General features: G+C 36.0%; 1 protein-coding gene and 1 long non-coding RNA gene across 4 annotated transcripts in view; both read right to left on the minus strand.

The window, feature by feature from the left end:
* LOC121738937 (cGMP-specific 3',5'-cyclic phosphodiesterase-like) overlaps positions 1-25,769 on the minus strand; it is a 222,251-nt gene that overhangs the window by 15,028 nt on the left and 181,454 nt on the right. The window lies entirely within an intron of this gene.
* Positions 25-13,704, minus strand: LOC121738943. Its single transcript, XR_006037368.1, has 3 exons — positions 13,614-13,704; positions 11,839-11,841; positions 25-37 (listed from the first exon to the last, which is right to left on the minus strand). It is a non-coding gene; the product is annotated as an uncharacterized LOC121738943 (long non-coding RNA).

Here is a 25,769-nt window from a genome sequence, read left to right on the forward strand (position 1 = left end):
AACAAATTTCTGGATGTAACTATCCGCATCTTCTATTCTTCCATCCAACAATGCCTTAAACCCACAAGTTACTTCAGGGTAGGCAATCCAGGCATCAAACGCACTCTTTTTACCTCTTCCATTAAAAAAAGATACGGTATCGCATCCTGTCAAAGCATGAAAAATTGGCAGTACTTCGGAGCCTCTTTCTGGTCCTGTAATATGTAAGGGAGATCGCAGACTACAGACTTTTTGTGCGATCGAGTCTGCGGCGCCTATACAGTCGGCATGGCCGTGCCCGCGCCACGCCATCGCCATGCCGACTGTATGGGCGCCGCAGACTCGATTAGTTAGTATGCATTAAACTTTTAGAGGGAATTTATCACTTTTTCAGTGCTAAGTACGTTTCAAACACGTACCGAGTGCATTGGCAATAGAGTGGCATGGAATATAAGTATGGTTTTTGCCTGTACCTATGTGGATCCACAACTCATCTAATGCTGGCAACTTTTGCATATACGAGACTGCTACGACTACAACGTTTGTATCTACAGTACGAATCATTACTTTTTTATTTCCTCGATTCATAGCGTCAGCAACATGAAGTAACATTCTAGTGCCGAGGCCGACCTCTTCATGGTTGCATGGCTCAATCATACTTCTGTCTCGACTTATATTACTTAAAACTGCACTTTTTTTGGTGACGTTGAACTCTTTATCTTCAGATAAATCAATTGAGTGACATCGGATCGAAAGCAGATCAAAAAGCTGTTCTTTATTGAATTCCACACGAAGGAAATTTGCCCAACTTTTTGGAACTCTAGTATAAAGATCAACTTTAGTCCGTTTTCCAGTTCCTCGTTTTTCACGTGTGGATTTTTTAAGCTATCAGGCTTGTAGATATCCCAAACTAAGTCCAACCGCGAAACAACGTTTTAAATAATTGACAAAAATTGTGTCGGCATATTCGCAAAAGGTCTGTGCTAACCCTGGGTTCAACATATGAACAACAGCCGGTCCATCTAGGATTTTCACGGAACTACTCTAGGGGCATTAGTCATGCTTTCACTAGGAATATCGGCTTCTTGATATAGGCATCTCAGTAAGTCAGACTTAGTTCCTGATTTCATCATTTCGGCCACAGCTAAAGCTGGTGGAGTAGGCTGATTTTCATGACTGAAAAATTGGTCTCGGTCACCAGCTCTGTGCTCTGAAGTAGCAATATATAGCTTGCTGAAAAGATGGCAATCATTTTTTAATGTTGCAATTTTGTGCTTGTCCTTAGTTTTATTCAGTGTTCAGTTCAAGGTTATTCAACTCTTGCACCGCTCGCGCCCGCCCGCAACCGCCGCGCCGCGAAAGCGAAATATTCTAGCTTCCCGCGCTGCGCTTGTTAATTTTTTTAGCGTCTTTTTGTAGAAGGAGATATTTAAAAGTGTATATATTTAGAATCTGCATAAAATGCGTTATATTATAGTATTTTTGTATGATATTATTAAGCACTATATAAAAGTAATCAGCTCTCAAAGCAAAAATCTCCAAGTGAGATTTTCACATTTTTACGTTTTTCTTGTAAAATTACTATGAAACTTAGTATAATCAATATCAGAAACAGATTCTACGTCTTTGGTTTATACGAAAATGATACCAATCTTACCCTAGTAGCCAAGGACGAGGATAGATTTTTTTAAAGAGACCGGGTGGTGGCCATCTTTGAACCCCCCTCTCCCCCGCTAGCCGCATGTTTCGTTTTGCCCCCCGGACTGAAAATGCTTAGAATCACTTAAGGAACATATGTGATGAAGCTCATAGCTTAATACAATTTTTATAAAGGTTCTGTATGGGAGCGATGCATAACTTCCTAGACTAATAGGGATGATGACAAGGTCAAAGATTAGCGAATTTTAATAATAAAGAAATCACGGTAAAACATAAGTGATCCCAAAATTTTAGCTCGATAGCATTTGTATTTTTTTTGTTATGCGCCTTCAAAGTTGGATAATAAAGTCGATTTTTTTTCAATTATTTTTCTTAATATTTGTATATCATTCGATAACTTATGCAATTAAAAGCAACTTTTGTTATAAACCACTTTCATAAACGCAATATTTAATATACCTATCGAACAAAGTTCTCTCCCGATGCGTACAAACTACGAAAGAGTGACGTCAGTCTTTCGTAGTACTTTGTATGGAGCGTTTCAGGCAGGTCTATTTTATGAAATGTTTGAATTGTCATTTATCTTGGTGAATTTTTAAGCTATTAGAGTCATTCTTTCAGCGATGTTTCTATTTTTGAAGGATCGTTCAGTTACCAATAAGAAAAAAAATAGTCATCAAGCCTATAATGAATACGTATTAATAAATCATAATTTTGACATTCAATAGTAATAATAGCATGCGGTTTAAGAGTTCTTATACGGTATACCTTATAAGTTATAACATATGCAAGATTGCAACTATTTACTATTATATTAATATTATATTTTACTAGCTGATGCAAACGTTGTTTTGCCATATAAATTATTTCTAGTATCAACATAAAAAATCGATAAAAGCTTATACTCAGGTTTACCGAATATACATACAATTTCATTAAAATCGGTTGAGTCGTTTTGGAGGAGTTCGCGCACAAACACTGTGGTCTGTCACAAGAAATGTATCCCGCAAACTTCCTAGGCCATGCAGTTTTCTGTTAAAAAGAGCACAAAACCCTTCAAAGTCCAGCCATCTGTTACAATGATGTAAAATTCATGAGATATTGAGAAATAACACTGGAAAATATTACGAAGTTATACGACAATCTAGATTCTAGAAATCTAGACCATACAGCCAAGACATAAGCCAGCGAATCGAGACGGTAGCCGTCATTGACTCCTTGACAAAAAACTTGTCTTTTTCTAAAAGCGCGATTGAACAATGAAGTGTCACATGTTCCTAGTCTAAGGGCGATATCGTTTTTTGCATACTCGATGTGAACTGAATATGAATTATGAAGCATTCACTTTGAACTCATAAAAAGATGGAGATTATCATTCTAAGAGTTTTCCGATGAATCTGTAATAATCTGTGTCTTTATGTCTTTATAAGAGGTCAATTTTATTCTTAAACTAGCGACCCACCCCGGCTTCGCATCGGGTATAAGATATATAGCCACTGAAAAAATTATTAAAATCGATTCAGCTGTTTTCACTTGTATTCATTTTTACTACCCGTGACCCGCATTAGTCGGTACCGCCGTAAAAGCTACTTCCCGCAATTTTTTTAATCTAAGTATAATATCATCGAAAATATTCATTTTCAATGATACGTGGGAGAGCCATGCTTCGGCACGAATGCGCCGGCTCGACCGGGGAAATACCACGTTGTCACAGAAAACCGGCGTGAAACAGCGCTTGCGCTGTGTTTCGCCGAGTGAGTGAGTTTACCGGAGGCCCAATCCCCTATTCCCTTCCCTATTCATTTCCCTTCCCTACCTTAACCTATTACCCTATTCCCTCTTAAAAGGCCGGCAACGCACTTGCAGGGAGGTTGCTTTCCATCAGGTGACCCGTTTGCTCGTTTGCCCCCTTATTATTTAAAAAAAATAATTAAATCATAATATGCTGTAAATGGCCATATAGATCTACATTAAATGTATTTAAGATATTTAATAGGATAAGGATTAAGAGCCCATATGACCCTAACTTTACATACATTAACCTAGAAAATCTGTAAGGTCTAGAAAACTGATTTTTTGACACAAGTAACTTCAGTTCATAAATGCTCAAGACGAAAACACGATTACTCAAAAAATGCTCGATAGTTTCTTTTTTACAAAAAACCTTGTTTTAGACACATTTTTGCTTGGATCTTCGAAGTTTGCTGTCTTTTCTTTAATATTTTTTAATATCTAAAAAGGTATTGATAAAACCTAAATTTGCTCAAAACACTTTTTTCATAATCATTATAATTCGTCTTTTATTCAAGTAAAACTAACTCGGCGATGATTCCGCGCCGTCCTTTTTCACCTGGCATATGAAAGACGGGCGTGAGTGTGAAAAGAGAAGGACGATGTTTGATTTTTAGAGTCAGGTGAGCCCTTAATGCTGTATTTATTAAAATTGCTTCGAAAATTATCCATTATGTATTTGTTGTAAAAAGAAAAATACATTTTTTTATTGTGGGATATCAATAAGAGATAGACATATACCATCGCGGAGTTTTTCAATGTGTACAATACTTGGTATATTATTATGATAAATCTCGTAGGGTTCAGCCTGCGTTTGCAATGTAAGCGGAAAAAAATGTAATTCAGTATTTACGACATCACATTAGAAACCCCAACAATAACAGTATCTCTCCACTGTTTAATGAATGTTATTATACCTATAACCTTCCTCTTGAATCACTCTATCTATTAAAGAAAACCACATCAAAATCCGTTGCGTAGTTTTATAGATTAAAGGGAACAAAGGGACATGAGGGAAAAAAAGCGACTTTCTTTTATAATATTATGTATACAGGGTGTAACAGAGCTGCTACTTTCACAATGAACTCTCTATAAGGAACACATACACACCCTAAAGTATTATCACTTATTTCTGTTACACCTAGTAGATATTCTAAATACAGTGCGAGCTTTTTCATTTAGCGCCTAGACTAAAATGTCAATGACCGCTACCGCCTCGTTTCGCCGAGTACAGTTAGGTATACTAAACTCGTGACGAAATATGAAAACAATTTTAATTACACATAAAAATATAATTAGGGGGAGTTACAAAGAAACTTTTGAAAACTTTAATCTTACATTCAGTTATTAATTAAGTCCCCTTTCATACGAGATTTACTGCGGCCATAATGAATACGAACCAGATATAGCACGGAAATCATGTCAACTTCGTTCATATTCACAGTACTGAAAGCAGCTTTATACTTGCACATTTTGAATTATTGGACTTTAAAGCAATACAATTTTAATATTGGACGGTAGATAACTTTATACTTAAAGGTTTGTTCATTCATTAGCGTATTTTCATTTATTTTGAAGAAGCAATGCAGCATCACGTTACTCGTGTGGAGAATTAGCGCTTCGTGAAGTTTCATAGTTACGCCTACAATATTTTACATAAGGGTATCTCATTATAAATAAAGTATACAAATTTGATGAAAACTTACTCTAAACCCTCCCTTACTATATACAATAGCAAACTATTATAATTATATTTGTAACATTTTTGCGTGCATTTCAGAATATTCAAAGAAAATTATTCTTTCTATCAGTTCCTCATCATTACAAATATTAAAAAAGAAATATTGTGTGTGTTGTCATGAAAAGTTAATACATTACTTAAGTTATAAAATTATAACTTACGTACTAACTTAACATTCACCAAATCTACGTACTTCTAGGTAATTTAAGACCTGCAACCGTACCGTAGTATTTACGTGTTTATTTCCCGTGAACGTAGATATATTTAGCCGGCAAGTCGCTATGTTATTCATGAACGTTCCGGTTGATGGACACATGCTAATGATAGGAGAACTAGGCCGAAATAAAAACAATACAGTTTATTATTCTCTACTATAATCGTATACTATGACGTGAAGTGATAATATAGTTTTGGGTACTGGTCAGTATCCGACTGCGCAAGGAGGTTTATGTTTTAAGTAAGCAGCAATTGCCTTGGGCATCACGTCTGAGGGGGCTTCTGGTGCCCGAAGAGTTCAAAGACCGATTCTAGTTGAGACGGATAGGGGGGCCCACAGGCATGGATTGCTTAGGGCATCAAGTAGTCTTAATCCGTCACTGTAAGTAAGTGTATGTATTTTTAGTACACTCTAGGGCCCTAAGGCCTAAAGGGTTTCTTATATCTTTTTAGAGTTCCATATTATTCATTCTAATTATTAAGTTTCTGTGAAAGAAGAAGTGTTATAGGTATCCATGCGATGTTTTTTATGTGGTTTTCGTGTTTTTTAGTTCTTTGCAAAAGTATTGCAATCATACAAAAAAAAGTAAAGGTTATTTTAATCTCCAGTTTTATTATTTATTATTATGGTTATTATTTATTGAGCAACGGGTCGCACCTTCCATCTTTGCTCTATTATTTATATGCAAATGTAATATTAATTATTGCTTGAACATACAATTAATGTGTTACAAGTTTCAACGATCACAAGTTAGGTCATAATAATATAAGCTCAACTGTCTGTCTGTTACCTCTTCAAGAACAACCCGTTGGACCGATTTTGCTGAAATATGACTGCCGAGAAAGGACATAGGATACATTTATCCAGTAAAAATGTACGGTTCCCACGTGATAAACGATTTCTGGCGCAACGCAAAGAAATTGCGGGCGTTTTCTTATTGAAGATAAATATAAGCATAATATATCCTTACTGTTTATACTCTATATACATTGCTGTATAGTGTATACTCTATTTTACTAAAAGAGTGTTTTGTCCTTGTCCTATACTTTAGGATAGTGGCGTAGAAGACAAGGACATAATCCGTATTATATACCATATACTTATTACTTATACTATACAGGGTGTAACAAAAATAAGTGATAATACTTTAGGGTGTGTACGTGTTCCTTGTAGAGAGTTCACTGTGAAAGTACCAGCGCTGAAAGACGAAAACAAGGAACACGTACACACCCTAAAGTATTATCACTTATTTTTGTTACACACTGTATACTATATACTATATTTTATAAATGCGAAAGTGTGTCTGTCTGTCTGGCTGTATACTACCTCTTCACGCCCAAACCGCTGAACGGAAACTTAAAAAAAACAAACCGCATCGACTGTAGACGTGGTTATATGTGTGCGTGAGTAGATTCAACGCCACTTTTAAATGTTTTTCAGTCTGGTAGAGCGGAGTTTACTAACTACTATAATAAATGGTCGCCTCGAACGCAAACTGGTACAAGTTGCGTATGCTAGTGTGCGTGGGTCACATTCAACGGCGCTATTAAATGTTTTACTCTCTACTAACTACTATAAGAAATGATCGCATCGACTGCAGACTGGTATTTGCGTATGTGAGTGTGCGTGGGTCACATTCAACAGCACTATTAAAATATGTTTTACTCTGTCTGATCAAGCGCCTACTTAGTTCAGTAACTAATACTTAGTTACTAACTCTAGGTAAGTACATAATATAATAAGCTGTCCCGGCAAACGTTTCTTTGCCATATAAAGTATTTTGCCAGACTATTTTATTGAAGTGACTAAATAAGTATGTCACCATGACAACGACCATCGCACAAACAATGGTCGCCGTCAGTCTCGAGTTGTAATAATTTGCTATTTATTGGAAAAATGCACTTATCAATATAAAAAGTACCCAGTAGCCGATTCTCAGACCTACTGAATATGCATATAAAATTTGGTAAAAATCAGTAAAGCCGTTTCGGAGGAGTACGGTGACTAACATTGTGACACGAGAATTGTATATTATAAGATAATACACATATACTACAGTAGACATATAGTAGTGTAAGCAGTCTTTGGCCTCAATAATAGCAGTGAGTGGCGAAGGGACACAAAAGGACAGCTTATGTCGCAAATAGTATTCAATAGCACGAGTCACGACTCGTATTGTAGGATAAGCTCTTCCAGTGCAGCTCTTTTAAATCTCTCTTTTCGCAGATGAGAGACTTAGAAAGAACGTCAGTGCTTCCCAATGTAATCCTTTCTATTATTGTATGTGAGTGTATGCCTGTCTGTCCTCACGCTTAAACCGTTGAAATTATTAAGAAGACGTTCGGTATGGAGACAGGAAGGCCCGGATAACGATATAATTTTTATAGCGGCATAATGGACAGTTACCGTTACGGGCAACATATTATAGTGTTACGGTACATGGTTTACGGACACGTTGTGCCATCTAGCGACAAACCAGCGAAACTTACCGAGGGAGCACAGGCAACATAAATCCCCTACTCAATACTAGATGGCATGAGGTGCGCAAGTACATACTCGAACCTTCTAGAAAGGTCCAATGTGTGTTTACGTGTTTTAATTTAGACCTTATGACTGAGTCCATAAGGTCTAAATTAAATTTGCCAAAAAATTCAACTTACTGCACTTGTCGTAAGGACGGCAGTTTTATTGTGGTACATGCTCGAGCCTCCTAGAAAGTTCCCACGGTTGTTTACTTGTTTACGTGAATCGGGAACTTTCTGGAATTCGTCTCGCCATATAAAAAGCTGCAGGCAGGCCCGGCGAGTCAGTTCAATCTGAGCGATCTTCGAGGCGACAACAAGTGATCAATAGTGAGTGAACCACTGAAACCTGCGACTTGGCTACGACCTAGGACAGTGATAGTGCTTAGTGATTGGACCTAGTGATTAGTGTTTGGACTTAGTGCTAAGTGTTGTGACCTAGTGTTTAGTGCAGTGTTAATAAAGTCTTCAAGAGAGTCACCAGGTCTTTCTGTCCAAATCCTCGAACCCTAGCACGTAACAATAGTAAATAATAGACCGTATTTTATAGACTATAGACGTTCCGCGCGGCTTTGCCCGCGTAAATTAGGTATTTCACAGACAAATTAGTCCACAAAAAATAGCCTATGATCCTTCACGTGGTCTACTTCTTATCTGTGCCAAACAACAGAAAAATTGCTCCAGTAGTTAGCCCTTTCAAATAATTTCCCACCTTTTTTTTCACATTTTCCTCTATTTCTTCGCTCCTTTTAGTCGTAGCGTGATAAAATGTAGCCTATAGTCTTCTTCGATAAATGAGCTATCTAAAACTGAAAGAATTTTTCAAATCGGACCAGTAGTTCCTGAGATTAGCGCGTTCAAACAAACAAACAAACAAACTCTTCCGCTTTAAAATAATATATTAAGTCCTTACGTCATAATATGAAATTGGCGTTTTGTATGGGAGGAATATAAAATCGTTTTTTTTTTATAAAAGCATTTAATTTATCAAAGTATGTAGGTACCATTGTTATCGATGCATTTTTGCCATCTTAAGTAGGTAATTGTAAATAAACTTTATAAAAAAACCTTTTGAATATTTATATAAAATGCGAAGAAACTTTTTTCCCCAACCTAGGTAATATCAAATAATCGGCCAAGTTCCGTACCATTATAGAACAAAAATAGAAAAAAATGTGTTTTTTTGTATGGGGGCCCTTAATTATTAATTTTATTTAAATTTTATTTTAAATATTAAAGTATAAACATAATAGAGTATTTTGTGAAAATTTCATATATCTAGCTATTACCGTTCTTGAGATACAGCCTGGAGACAGACAGACGGACAGACAGACACCGAAGTGCCGTCCCGGGAGGGTCCCGTTTTTACCCTTTGGGTACGGAACCCTAAAAACGCGAAAGTCTTACCGTCTCGTATGTCTGCCTATTTGCTTCCTTTTATTATTATTAACCACCGATATTGATAAAAATTGTTATAAAGCTACTTTCCTAATATAATAAATAAAATGAAAGTCCCAGTACCAGTTTTCAGTTTTATCTAAATATCTTGGTTCTGTGTATTAAATATTAATACGTTTTTTTTGCAGTGAACTGTACACGGATTAAAACTAGTATTTCAGTACCGACGACCTTCTTACGGTAAGATTACGCAACGTATCGCAACCTACATTCTTATCATCACACATTTATTATACACATAATTTTGTTTAAATCACAATAAATGTTGTGTATTTTTTTTAAACCTCGATACATTTCCAGTTTATTGATTCTTTCAAGATAGTGAACGGCTTTTTCCATGCCAACGACTGGATATTTCACCTTGGTGCTTACTGCTTAGAATGTAACATAAAATCTTTAAACCCCATATTCTACATTATGGTGGCGGCAAACTAGCGTTAGAAAATAGATACGTAAAATACAACAGTTTGAAAGTAAGATTGAAACGTTACTAATTACTACATATACCACGCATGCCGCACGAGAAGAATCTAAACTCTACACATTAGTCAAAATCGGTGGCTTGGCCATTTTGTTATTCGCCAGGGCTTTGAACTTAATACTAAACTAAACTAAAATACACAGTAATGATAAATGGCCAGGCCACCGATTTTGACTTATGTGTAGAGTTTATAGATTCTCCTTGTGCGGCTGACACATTATAATATTATTATCAAATATTTTGCCGTGCTTTAGGGTAAAATTAAGGTTTTTAGATTTAGGGTTGAGTATGTAAGGTTAGAAACTTGGCTCTACATGAGATCTCACTACTTCTTGACACGACAAACTATAATATTATGTTCTCACCTTGGCAACATTTTTACATGAAAATGTTCTTAGTGGGATAATTAAGTCTTAAAATCACCATTATAAATAAGGTTTTAAGCTGTTTTACCCACTTCTCTATTTTTATAAGTAATATAGGCATCATAAAAAACTAATCAAAAAATACAAAGCACTTTAACCCGTGAGTTACAAGAAACCGTGCCAATAAGAACCAGGCGTCAACCCTAGAGCCTAGAGTGTTTACAGGGGTTGTGTACGTTGTGTTATTGCATTAACCGCAACAACAAACACGAGTGCGCTCCCAGTGTAAATACATGGGCCGCTGGCGGCTAACCAGTCAGCGAGACTGGTCGAATTGACCGAACTGGGGCCCGATTCTCAGGTCTCGAATGTCATTTCGATCGCAGGCTGTCGCAATGCAATGCAGTCTGCTCGCCAACGAGCAGCCTGCGATCGAAGCGAGATTCGAGGCATAAGAACACTTCACAACTCGAATCTGGGTTCGGTTGACTCATTCGAATAGGTAATAATCGAACCACAGCGTAAAGTACATAATATTATGACATTCTATAATATGTAAGAATCGGATCTGTAGGAAGTAATATAAAAGTAGGTATGAACTCGTATTTACTGGGTAGTGGGTAGGTATTTGTATTTAGACTAGTTTCAAGGGGGAAAAAACAACATCAATTTAATAACGCAACCACATGTTTGTTCTAAGAAATAATTTACGAAACAGAAAAAACTTTTTACGTCCACATAGCGACAACTGAGCAACATTACGAAATATACGAATGCTAAATTGATTATCATATTTTAACGTTTTGCGAGGGCTCGTCTGGGCTCTAAGCCAACCCTCTGTTCTTTTATCACTAACTTTGCGGTTCTCGCAATAATAAGATAAAACAGTTTTTTATTTACACAGACATTTTATGACTTGTTCCGAGGCGGAGCATTGCTTGGATATTATAATAATTACGGGTCAGCCAAGTTCATCTGTTATAAACTCTTTGGTAAACAACTTTAATATATTCTACTAGATATACTACAACATCGTTGGTTCGACATTCGCGCGGAACTCTACAATATTATCCATAGAAAATTTCATCAAAATCGGTTAAGCAGCTTAGGCGTAAACAACAGACATACGGAATGATAGACAGTTTCGCATATTCGTTTGGACTATAGATATTAGATATTGGTATCTACTTGCCATCAATGCGGAGTAATGCGAAGCCCTCTGAAGTATAAGAATTAAGATTTTACATTATATTTTCTTTATTCTTTTTGCTAAGGAACGTAGAATAGGGCGAGGCTTCGGGAGTCCGTGGGTTTAAGATTGTTCAAATTGTTCCCATTGCTTTTTTCATTAAGTCGACTCATATAATATACTAACCTCATGGTTCCAACATTATGTTAACTGCGATACGTGTTATTAGTAATAACATATTATTTTAACATTATACATAATAATATATGTTATGTACATTTAACCTATGTGCGATCAATTTCCATAAAATAACAAACGATATTCGCATGAGCAGGCACATATTAATGATGAATCGATTTGACTTGTGCTGCGTCCAACGATAGTTCTTGAAATTATGGCAACTCACTGGGTTTTGTTTCTCTTTCTCTACTAAGACAAACTGAGTCATTCTTAGCTATACTAGGTACCTAATGATTTAAGTACCTTTCAGTATAGTGTGTCAGTGAAATTAGATACCAATTAATTAATCGTGTACAAATACGTATTCATAATTCGTGAAATGCTTTATTTTCCGTCTAAAAGACTCTAGTTTTCTTAAATATTTTAATACATTCTTACCTGATATTATGTGTTTATGGATAAAATCTTTTAGGAACTTTGGTACAAATTACAACTTAAAAGCCTAACTGATCGAACTCGATCTCACTTGAGTGCTAAATTTCCTAACGCTCTTGAATCTAAAATAATTATTTTACAATATTCACAACAATAAATCTTTGAATCTTTGATAACAATCCCTACCTACCATCGATGACCACTAGTTCAGGTGCTTGCCTTGTCACGAGAACCACGTATATAAGTACTTAACAGTTCATTGATTATTCTGGTGGTGTCAGAAACGATACATAAGGCCGTAAAGTACTTTGCGCCTTCTATACACGGGCTTTATGTTAGAAGCCTCGTGCTTGTCACACATTGAAATGCAACGCATGTTTGTTTACGATATTTTCCTTCAACGAACCGACGACATTGACCTAGTCGAATGTACGTGAAAATTGAATTAATATCTAAAATATTTATCGAGCTAGCTGAGGTCAGACTCAAGAGCCTTCAGGTATTAAGCCATTCTTTAGTGGAAATTATAAACTCAAACTTTTTTATTCAGAATAAATAAAAATACAAAGTTTGCAATCTAAACGACTTGAATTTCTAGGACGATTTTGTTCTCCTAGTTTTGTGTTCAAATTATAATTGATATCAATTTGAAAGATCATCTCTAATGAAATCCAACGTCATAAAATTGGAATCCAAGTTATACTCGAGGGCACGACAGCCTTTTAGCACTCTCTCCGTGCTGAGCTTGGACAATTCTAAATTCATTCAACGTCAAGGGTAACAAAACTTTTGTAATGTTCATTCAAAACTTTTGTAATGTTCATTCAAAACTTTCAACCACACAATTTAACTGTATCGTGGAAGACGTCGCACTCGGCTTTGTTAATATTTATTTATACAGCGAGTAGTGTATCTAGTGACAATAGATGCGCGGTAACTTGTTGCGAAATGTATTTCTAAAGCGCATATTTAAATGAGCTATACGGTGTGCCTTCTGACGTACTTGTTGTTGTATCTATGACGATATATTTTGACTAGATAGCGCCCGAAACTCGGTTGCGCCAAAACTCTTTCATCACGCGGGAACCGTACATTTTACCGGGACTAGAAGTATCCTATGTTTTTTCCCGAGACTCAAAATATTTTGAGAAGAAATTTAGCATAATTATATACATTCATGCTCAGCAAAATCGGCGGTTTCGGCGTGAAGAGATAACAGACAAACAGACAGATACACTTTCGAATTAAATTATAATATTGATATGGATAGTTTACTCCGCTGTCAACATTCGAATGGACTAAAGGCGAAATTCACATATTAATATATTTAAGTCGATTTTAATTTTAAAATGATTACAAAAAAAAAAAACTTTTAAGAAAAGGAGTGGTAGCATGATAGTAGTATCACTTTTTACCCTCCATTCGATAAGATATTATAAAAGTTGACATATACTTCTTGCAAAGCTTTTCACCGCAATCGGGTCAAATTTTACGATTTTGTTTACTACAGTCTTATACATAAATATAGGATTTTCACACATCAGGATTATACAACCAATAACTGAACATGTTCAACAAGGGGAATGTGCAGCTGACACATATTTCCACCAAATACTCTGGTTCACAAGTGCCATTCTCCTCAAAACCTGATCTCCAGCACCGAAAATTATGATTTCGGGCTCATTCGTATTAATAGGAATAAAAAAATAGTCTGTTTTTCGATTGATGTGACAGCCTAAAATTTTAAACTAGAATTTTCATCTGTATGAGAATTTAAATCTAAGTATCAGGTAACAACAAATACTCGTAAAATTATATATGTTATGAGTAAATTGAAATAGCACGCACTGCTTGGTCTTTAGCTAGTGAAATTTGGAAGCTGAAGGGTTTTTATGAGGCTTTCATGTTGTCAAAGTTCAAAGCGACTACGTCAGTCAGCTTTCCCGCAGGCTGAGTGATGACTGATGACTGTCCGGTTTTATAAATGTCTAACTGGAAAGCTCCACAATATAAGTACGTTCACGCAAGTCCGCCCGCGTAAATAAACATGAACCGTTTACCGTACATTTTCCCAAAGTAAATGTAGCCTTTGTCCTTTCTCGGCGTTTTACTCTATATCTGTGCCAAATTACATTACAATCGGTTGAGTGGCAAACCACTCTATTTAACACTCGATCTTGCAAATTTGATCAGTTCGCGACAAGCAAACTCTAAACTCTAAAGCAGAGGTTCCCAAACTTATTTTGTGTACTGCCCACTTTGAGAACAATTTATGTTTTAGCGGCCCCCTTGTTTCAATTTAAAATGCATCCAGAAGAAATAAATAACCCCCCAAACCTCTACACAACGCACCCCCTTTTTTCTGGGTTAGACCTCCAGCGCCCACAAGGGGGCATTATCGCCCAATTAGGGAAAAACTGCTCTAAACCTTCTTCAATTCATCATAATATTAAAGAAAAGATATATTTTTATACAGCAGACAATAAAAATTGGGCTCTCGCCCACTTCTTTTCTTTTGTTTTCATTCAACAAACCATTTCATAATGGTATTTTACCAGTCGATCTAATTCATAATATTATGTTTACAATAAGTTATTCCCAAAACTTTTTGTCGAATCTTTTTTCATAAACTTCTTCATACTTTTTATTTATGAATGGGAGTTTGCAGCTATTATGTACCAGAATTCGCAATATTTCCTTCGAAATGCATATTTTATTGAAATTTGTATTGAGAGTTCGCAATAAAATTTTAATAATTATTCTTTCGTACAATCAGTTACTGTTATTGTCGACGACAAATGGTTTCTATATCTTTTCTTGTTTGTTTATGCGTTTGTTTTTACCGTTCTTTCTTTTTAGATCGTTAGGAAGTTGCAAAAACATGTAACAATCATAAGGACAGCTATTTATGGGCTGTAATCTACGCTGTAATCTATACTAATATTATAATTGGGAAGAGTTTGTTTGTTTGTTTGTTTATTTGAACGCGCTAATCTCAGGAACTACTGGTCCGATTTGAAAAATTCTTTCAGTGTTAGATATTCCATTGATCGAGAAAGGTTATAAGCTATATTTTATCACGCTAAGACTAATAGGAGCAAAGAAATAGAGGAAAATGTGAAAAAAACGGGGGAAATTGTATGAAAGGGCCTATTTGCACGCGCTAATCTCAGGAACTGTTTATCCGATTTGAAAAATTCTTTCAATGTTAGATAGCCCATTCATCGAGGTAGGCTATATGGCTATATGCTATATTTTATCACGCTAAAACTAATAAGAGCGAAGAAATAGATGAAAATGTGGAAAAATTATATGGAAAAAAACGGGGGAAATTATATGGAATTGCTTATTATATTATGAACTACTCGAGCAATTTTTATGTTATTTGGCAAACATGAAGAATAGACCACGTGAAGGGAAATATACTATTTTTTGCTGCAAAATGTACGGTTGCGTGAAATCCTAAATTACGCAAGCGAAGACGTGCGAAACATCTATATATAATAAAATCGTAGGAAAGTCAATTCTGTATATTGAATATTTAGTACAATAAATAATACTTGGGGTGTGATCTACTATGCTAACGCGGACGAAGTCGCGGGCAACAGCTAGTATACAGTGTGTAACAAAAACTAGTGATAATACTTTAGGGTGTGTACATGTTCCTTGTAGAGAGTTCACTGTGAAAGTAGCAGCTCTAAAAGACGAACATTTTTTTTCACTTTTGTATGGGCAAGGGCCCGAGCGTCACGAGTTTCCCCATACAAAAGTGAAAAAAAATTTTGGTCTTTCAGCGCTGTTACTTTCTCAGTGAACTCTCTACAAGGAACACGTACACACCCTAAAGTATTATCACTTAATTTTGTTACACCCTGTATAATATAATTGTTTGTTAAAAAAACCAAACCTTTAACAAATAAGAAAAATTAAAGAATATCGTAGTAGAATTAAACTATAAAGTATAACCAGTAGTAGTAGTAACTTTATACAGGGTGTAACAAAAATAAGTGATAATACTTTAGGGTGTGTACGTGTTCCTTGTAGAGAGTTCACTGTGAAAGTAGCAGCGCTGAAAGACGAATTTTTTTTTTCACTTTTGTATGGGCAAGGGCTCGAGAGTCACGAGTTTCCCCATACAAAAGTGAAAAAAAATTTCGTCTTTCAGCGCTGCTACTTTCACAGTGAACTCTCTACAAGGAACACGTACACGCCCTAAAGTATTATCACTTATTTTTTGTTACACACTGTATATGCAAGACAAAGGCAGATAAAAAATACAGCCACATATAAAATCTCCTTTTTGGAAGTCGGTAAAAAGACGAACGGGAAACGAGTAACGACAGAGAAATCTTCGAAAACAAGAACACTGAAAAGACCATTAGTGTACCTAATACGCTAAACGACACAGATTGGTGATGGTTGTTAACATTTAACATGCGCTTCACAATACAAAACAACCGCATTAGGGACGGCCCTGATATACGAGTATAAAGGTGCCGGTTGACAGCGGGCGACATGAAGCGGCGCCAGACGACGTGTCGTCGCAATACTTCTGCTTTCTATGTATTTCTATGAAAAGTGTCGCTAGCTTCGTGTCGCTAGCTGCGGAGGCTATTTCATAAAAATACATAGACACCAGTAGCGTCGCGACGACACGTCGTCTGCTGGCGCTTCGTGTAGCCGACTTCCAACTTGTACCTTAAAGTAAAACATCTCGTGACGTAGTTTATTGAATAATAGATCTCTCTATGGCATTCACGGATATATTTAAATGAAGACAAGTGGATGAAGTGGGTAACTTACATTTTATAACGTAAGGTCAATGATGTTTCCTTTATTTATTGAAATCGAACAATTTTCGTAACCTACTCCATCATCTGGCTAAAATATCTGGTTATAGGTACATAAAATCTGTATTTTTGATTCCCAATAAATTTTTCGGAGCCTCCATTTATGCAAAAAAGAGTTCCGTACAATTATAGACCAAAATTTTACCAAAAGTAAACATTTCAAGTGCACGCCTGTTGCCATTATTGATATCGAGTAAAAAATAGCAAAAGAAATCAAGTTTGTTGTATATAACGGGGGCTGTTAAATATTTAATTTATTTTGTTTTTAGTATTTATTGTTATAGCGGCAACAGATATACTTACACAAACTGAAAATTTCACAAGTACGTATAGCTATGGCGGTTCTTGAGATATAGCCTGGAGACAGACTATATTTCAAATCTTAGTAATAGGGTCCCGTTTTTAGCCTTTGGGTACGGAACTCTAAAAAACGTCAATTTTCATATTGTTAGTTACACGCTTCATCCACCAATGTCTCTAAACGTTTCCAGTTTATCTTTAGAACAGTGACGGTATTTGCATTCGTACCGAGCGTCCATGGCAATACCAATTAGATATTATACTCGAACAAACAGACCATTGTGCAGATTAACTGCTGCAGAAATTAGGTTAATTGGTTTGAGGCTATTGATATTTTTTAATAGAGAAATTAAGTGGTCATCGGCAAAGAACGAAAGGGTGAGATTGTAATCAATAACATTTGTAGTACAACCAGCCATGCTGCCGTTGCAAGCTGTTGAGTATGGAAGTGGCCAGGAACTTATTTCCTTTTCAGCCATAGATGTTCATAATGTTTTGAAAGATATGAAGCGAGGTAAGTCACCTGGCCATGATGGGCTCAGTATCGAGCACCTGCAACATGCTGGACCCCATATAAATAGAATACTAGGTATGTTGTTTACACTTTGTTTGCGTCATTCATATTTGCCTCAGGATCTTATAAAAACGATAGTGGTTCCAGTTGTAAAAAACCCTACTGGTGACACATCGGATAAACAGAACTATAGACCAATTTCATTGGCCACAATCATGGCTAAGGTTTTGGATGGCTTACTAAATAAACATTTGGATAGAATTACAACATTATTACAAGATACACAATTTGGTTTTAGACCAGGCCTCTCTACGGAAAGTGCTATATTAGCTCTAAAGCATACAGTTAATTATTATGTTTCTAGAAAAACTCCTGTTTATGCTTGCTTCCTAGACTTGTCCAAAGCATTTGATAGGGTTTTATATGACAAGCTGTGGAATAAGCTAGTGAAGGCTGGGTTGTCTCCAGATATTATTAAAATTTTTTCATACTGGTACAACAACCAAAAAAATGTTGTAAAATGGGGAAATTCATACTCTGTTGAGTATAATATGAGATGTGGCTTGAGACAGGGGGGATTAACCTCTCCTCGCCTGTTCAATATATATGTAAATGACCTGATCGAGGAGCTTAGCAAAACACATGTCGGATGCTTTATTGATGATGTGTGTGTAAATAATCTTAGCTATGCTGACGACATGGTTTTGCTGAGTCCCTCGATTGGGGGACTTCGAGTACTTCTGAAGACCTGCGAGTCTTATGCTGTGTCACACGGTTTAAAGTATAATGCAAAAAAGAGTGAGTTTATGTTATTTAAATGTCAGAATAAAGGACCTTCCACAATACCCCCACTCACCATAGACTCAGAAACTTTAAACCGTGTCACACAGTTTAAATACTTGGGTCATGTAGTCACTGAAGACCTATGTGATGAATTTGATGTGGAAAGGGAACGTAGGGCATTGGCGGTTCGTGGCAATATGTTGGCACACAGATTTGCTCGGTGCACAGCTGAGATTAAGATCACTCTTTTTAAAGCATATTGCCAGACATTTTACACGAGCAGTCTGTGGGCCAAATATACACAGAAGTCTTACAATGCCCTGCGTATTCAATACAACAACATCTTCAGGGCTTTGTTCCGGCTGCCTCGCTACTGTAGTGCATCAGGTATGTTTGCAGATGCCGGTGTAGATGACTTTTATGCACTAATGAGGAAAAAGGTCGCCTCACTAGTAAACAGAGTGCGGGGGAGCTCGAACAAAGTCCTGAGGATGGTTAGTGAAAGCTTAGATTCAGTCTTGGTGGACAGGTTCATTGAACTTCATGTTATGAAGTCTCAATGAACCTGTCAATCATAGACTTAATTTTCTAATTTTTATAATTTTATTTATTAAATTGTATAATTCACAATTTAATAAATACAAGTGTACTACTAACATAGTTTTTTAAGTCAAATTGTTACTAACACTATGGATCTATGGTCTGAAAATAAATGATTTTTATTTTTATTTATTTATTATTAATAACATTTTTTACTGTTTGGTAAAAGAAGTGGTGAGCGAGATTCTTACGGCGATTCTTCTCGCCGGGTTATTTCCCGAACTGGCGATAGGCGTCATTGTAGGCTCGAAGTTCAAATTGTGCTGTATAATACAAATCCATACTAGCTAATATTTTAAATGCGAAAGCGTGTATGTCTGTCTGCCCGTCTGTTCTGTCTGTCTGTTACCTCTTCACGCCCAAACCGCTAAACCGATTTTGCTGTAAATTTTCATGGAGATACTTAGAGTCCCGTAAAGAACATAGGGTACTTTTGTCCCGGAAAAATGTACGGTATCCGCGCGATAATTGAGTTTTGGTGCAATTTGTTTTTAATAAAACACATTTTGAATTTTGATATAAATTAGCGTTAGTTTACCTGAGAGAACGGACTTCACTCGAAGTTTAAAGAGAGGATAAATAATGCGCGGTTTCCTAGGTTTAAGATTAAGGTGGGTGTTTTTATCTTCACTGAAACCTACACAATGTTTACAATAATACAGCGCACACCAGAAAACTAGGCATACACAAATATTCAAGACTAGATGACAACTCCATTGCGCCTAAGTTCGTTAGTTCGGGAACCGTACATTTTTCCGGGATAAAAAGTATCCTAGTCCTTTATGTATGTAAGTAGCGGGAGTCTTTTGCCGGGACTCAAAGTATCTCCGTGCCAAATTTCAGCAAAATTGGTTCAACGGTTTGGCCGTGAAGATGTTACAGACAGACGTCCGTCTGTCTGTCTCAGACAGACACATTTTCACATTTATAATATTAGTATGGATTCTCTAAGATGGAACGATATAGCACTCACTATGAACAGGTTCATACTCATAAGCCAACAATTTATCTTTGAATTAGAGCTTTGTACAGCGATCATCGTATCAAAGGCAACCACGACTGCTTTGCTTGTGTATTTGAACATTGCTCCAGGTCACGGAAGACCTGGAGCAATCCAGTATTCATTACGTACAATACAAATCTAATTGTTGCAAATAAAGATGTTGACAGCCTTTTCTACAGGCCTGTTGCACGGATGTAGGTCAAAGTTAACACTGGATTATAGTAAATATCTATATATTAATACGCACGCGAAAAACGTAGGTAAATGAAATTTTGCACAGTTATAGATTATATTATGGTGAAGGAGTCATCGAGCTAATATTATTTAACATTACACACACTACAATACGCACACTCAAGAAGATGACAGATTTTTGAGTGATAAACCTGTACATACGAATCATACTCTTTTATTTATGGTTGAAGTCTGTTGACAACAAGTTGACAAATTGAAAATATATATTATGATAAAGTCAAATTTTTTACAAATTAAACGTAGTAGGTAGTCCTAATGTCGTTGAAACTAATGTCAAACTTCGACCATTGGGCGATCTCTAGTTATTGTTTATTCTTTCGTTCGTATTTATTTAAGAAAATGCATCATATCTGAACAACAGCTGCTGAACCGATGATGATATCTGAACAACGGGTTAATTTTAGCTCTGATTGGCGCCAGTGGACCTCAGGAGTCAGGATACCAATTGGAAACTTCGTTATTTAACTGTTTAATGGATCCTGATTCTATTTTAACGTACGTGTATAAAGACGTGTGGAACTCTGGGACTGCCGCGGTAAAGATTTTGTTTTATCAACTTGTGCAATTATAATTCGCATACGTCTAGTCAAAGTCTGGCAACGCCTCATCGCTATGCCGGTCAGAGTGTTAGGTTTTGTCGTAACGGAATTTCTTGATCCGGTCGCCATGCTCAAATCCCGCGATAAAAGCTATGGAATAGCTTATAAATTAAAACCCGATACGTAAGTATAATATTAATCTATAGGTACTTAATATTATAATTGGGAAGAGTTTGTTTGTTTGAACGCGCTAATCTCTGAAACTACTGGTCCGATTCGAAAAATTATTTCAGTGTTAGATAGCCCATTTATCGAGGAAGGCTGTAGGCTATATTTTATCGCGCTAAGACTAATAGGAGCGAAGAAATAGAGGAAAAAGGAAAAAACGGAAAAAAATATTTGAAATGGCTTATCTGAACGCGCTAATCTCAGGAACTACTGGTTCGATTTGAAAAATTCTTTCAGTGTTAGATAGCCTACTTATGAGAAAGGCTATATTTTATCACGCTAAGACTAATAGGAGAGAAGAAATTGAGGAAAGTGTGGAAAAAACGAGGGAAATTATTTTAAAGGGCTTATTTGAATGTACTGGAGCAATTTTTATGTTATTTGGCACATATGAAGAATAGACCACGTGAAAGGACATTTTTTTTTTTGTGGAAAAATGTACTGTACTAATTTCTAAATTACGCGGGCGAAGCCGCGCGGAACATCTAGTAGGTACAATATAATTATAAGTAAAAGTAATTCTTTCAGTGCATATGGATACCCTAGGGCAGAAGTTCCCAAACTGTGCGCCGCGGCACCCAGGTGCGCCCTGCCCCAGGGCCTAGACTCACTAGAGCATTATAACAATGTTACAACCTTTATACATAAAGATAACAATTTGATAGTTTATCGTTCACACACAAATAGCATTCCACCCACGCCCGCAACTTTACATCGAAACTTAGAACTCGCATAGACTACATTAGACGAACCCGGAGATTTCAAACTCTAAGTTATTGGTCTGAGCGGATCAAGTTTTACACTATTCAAACAATATTTTTGGCTACCAATATCGCATATTTGCACTCGGAATTTTATATGAAACTTCTTTATTCTTTACATAGTATATACTATATACCCAGTCCCTAATATAATACCTATTATGTAACAGACAAAGAGTAATTGACCCAAAAGCTATGTTCACACTGTGCACTTTCATCTTAAATTTTCGTCATCAACTTTCATATTGGCGCATTCAATGCGTCAAGGAACGCAACGCCAATATTGTCATTTTTGATGTTTTGGATACGGTCAGAGGGCATGCGTCGCGGGCATGCCTCACGTTCGCTGTAGACTGCGCTATAACGCACGCCTTTGACGAACAGAAAAAGGCACAGTGTGAACAAAGCTATAGATCATCGCTCAAAAAAACTTACTGCAGAACTCAGCGACTAATGAAAATATTAATTAATATTAATTACTTAGCTGTAATTAAATGAAGATTTTGATATCTCAATACATTATCTGTCAAATTCTTCATATTTTAATTACAGTTATTATGTAATTGAATCAAAGAAGTTTCATATAAGATTTATGCAGTAAGAGCTACAAACTAATACTTTCCGGCCTCCACCAAGAGATGATATTTTCAAAATTTAACCTCAAGGCAAAGAGGTGTATGAAAATATTTTATGCACAATTTTTAAAAGGCGAAATCGAAAAATCTTGTATTTTGTAAATAAATAATTTCAATTTTCACAACTTTCAATACAAATAGCCAACTTATTTTTTCAAACAGAAAATTATATATTTGCTAGCAAGCTAATTGCAGCAAACAATGTATTTTATCATCCGCCAACTGAATTCGGATCGAAAATGCTCCAAAGTGATTTACCTTGTTTTGATTTGAATATTTAAACATTGACGGAAATGAAAGGCGATAAATTGTAAATCGGGATAACTCTCAAATGTCGTTAGGGTTAATAGATCCGAGCAGCAATTAGTAGGGTTCATCATGATTTGGCTCTTATTTGAATTTTTATGAACCCTTCTTCCTTTTTTAGGGTTCCGTACCCAAGGGGTAAAAACGGGATCTATTAAGTACTAAGACTCCTATGTCTATCGGTCTGTCTGTCTGTTGGTCTGTCTGTCTCCAGGCTGTATCTCAAGAAGCGCAATAGCAAGACTTCTGAAATTTTCACAGATTGTGTATATCTGCTGTCGCTATATTCAACAAATACTGAAAACAAAATAAGATTAATATTTAAGGGGGATAGTCATACGACAAACTTGATTTTTTTCGCTTTTTTTGCTCAATATCTATATGTATATAATATAATATGTATAATATAATGGCAACAGCTGGTAGGCACTTGAAATTTTCAAGAAATCCATATTTATAATATGTGTAATTTAGTAATCTATATCTATACTTATAATAAAATCGTAGAGGTAAAATTTTTGTACATTGAAAATAAACTTGAAAAAACGAGTCAGGGGCATGTTAGAAGAGTAATAGAACACATTTTAACTGTTTTTGAAATTTATGTTTCTCTGTCTGTTTGTCGGTTTGTCTGTTTGTCTGTTTGTCTGTTTGTACAGGCTAATTTTTGAATCCGCTAGACCGATTTCAATGAAATTTGGCATGATGATACCTTACATTTCTGGTCAACATCTTAGATACTTTTTTAACCGAATTTCAAAAAAGGAGGAGTTAATGTTTACTTTGCTGTGTGTGGTCAGATTTTTAAAATTCTTTTGTTGTTGTATAGATTGCCCGAATTTGATACCATGTTTACAATAAAATCGGCCAAGTGCGAGTTGGACTCGCGCACGAAGGGTTCCGTACCGTTATAGAGAAAAAATAGGCCAAAAGTTATGTTTTTGTATGGGAGCCCTCCTTAAATTTTAATTATATTCTAATTTTATAATTATTTATTAAAGTATACATATAATTAAGGATTCTGTAAAAATTTCAACTGTCTGCCTGTTGTCATTATTGATATCGAGCAAAAAGGCCAAAAAATCATGTTTGTTGTATGGGGGTCACCCTTAAATATTGATTTTATTTGTTTTCAGTATTTTTTGTTATAGCGGCAACAGATATACATAATCTGTAAAAATTTCAGAACTCTAGCTGTACCAATTCTTGAGATTCAGCCTGGAGACAGACAGATGGACAGACAACGAAGTCTTAGTAATAAAGTCCCGGCCGATTTTACCCTTTGGGTACGGGACCCTAAAAACGGTGACTTCATAAGTAATGGAATTGAAGAAACTCCTCGAAATTGTGGTTCCATTGTAGATTATGAATCTGAGAATAAGAGGTAGGATAAAGAGGGATAGATGCCTACATTAAATAACGTCTTCTGAAGTATCTCTATCTCCGTCACATGTTCCTTTTCCCTGTCCTGTGGCCCCCATCCCCTGTCCACGCCAAGCGGTCTTCGAAGAAAGGATTTTTCAAAATGATAAGTATCTGAGGTTCAAGTTTCCTGAGTCTTTGATGTAAATTAAAAATTTCGTGTGTAATATAGATCCAAATAAAATAGTCGTAGATGGCTGTTCAATTTTCTAAATCTCGATTTTAATAACATACATTCACGCGGACGAAGTTGCGGGCAACAGCTAGTTAATAATAGATTTGTAAGTTTGTGTCAAACACTGCAATTCTTTGAAAATTTAAGCAATTCCTCACCAGTTACTTCTAAGAATCATTCATAATCAAAAATCTTGATATTGGCTTCATTTCAGCATTGTCTTATGTCATATGATTTCTAACCGTGTCCCTTGATACTAAAACTGGGTTATGATAAGAAAATAATGAGGACTTCCCCTGGGACAGATTATAACGCTCGTCGTACTTCAGAGATTGACCTTTAATTTATTGGATACAACACAATCAGACCTTAATAGCTCGAGAAGACATCCTGTACAAAGGATAACCGATTTACAATGATGTTCATTGAACCCAGAGCAAAATTGAACTATCATTGAAGAGGAAACATTTGTTTGTTGTATGAACTTCTAACATGATTTTGATAGAGAATAGGGTGACAATTCTAGTTCGTCTCGAATTCGAAAATTTACCAAACGGTTAGTACCTAGTTAAAACTGGGCATGGAGCTCGTTTTTGGAATTGTAATATAATATTAGAATCCCTATTTACCTACTGTGCCATTTGTGTCTAGTTTCAACGAAATTCAGATGCGAACATGAAATCGTGGCCAATATTTGGTTGGTGTTGTATATTATAATGGTATCTAGAAGCATTATGCATAAATGAAAAATTACTCAGAAAGTTAAAGTGGTTTAAATGATTATATCCCCGTCAATTTATCCAAGTTAAGCCAGGCTTGTTCGCTGTCTTTGTACGGGAATGAATGGTCGCCGTCTCAAATCCTCAAGACTTGGGCAGTGTATTTAAACGTCTTCAACCGAAATATTACCACAAATTCGAGCTATTCTAAATACGATGACGAAACAGTGTCGTCGGTTTGAATACCGGCCCCATTCGAATAGACCCATCTTCCATCTGGGAATTCACAGATCTTGAAAATTGATTTACCAAACATTGCTTGAGGAGGGAACGTGTAAAACAGCAGTATTTCAAGTGACACTTTAAAGTTTAATGTATGGCGAAGTATTATATTTATAAACAACAAATTGTGTAAAAATAGAAACATATAGGTTATAGGAATAAAAAAATAAAGGAAACTTTTCAAAACCAGCGAAGTCAGTATAAGTTTCAATAACAAACAATACATTTTTGTAACGTCTCAAAAGTTACCGAGTAGCTGTTATATTTTTTGTTAAAGAAGTAAAAAACCGGCCAAGTGTGCGTTGGACTCGCCCATGAAGGGTTCCGCAGCAGCAATAAGGTTTATTTCTATGAAATTAACAGGTTTTTGATTTATTTTT

The sequence above is a fragment of the Aricia agestis genome, chromosome Z (genome assembly GCF_905147365.1).
Source record: "Aricia agestis chromosome Z, ilAriAges1.1, whole genome shotgun sequence".
Taxonomy (NCBI): Eukaryota; Metazoa; Arthropoda; class Insecta; order Lepidoptera; family Lycaenidae; genus Aricia; species Aricia agestis.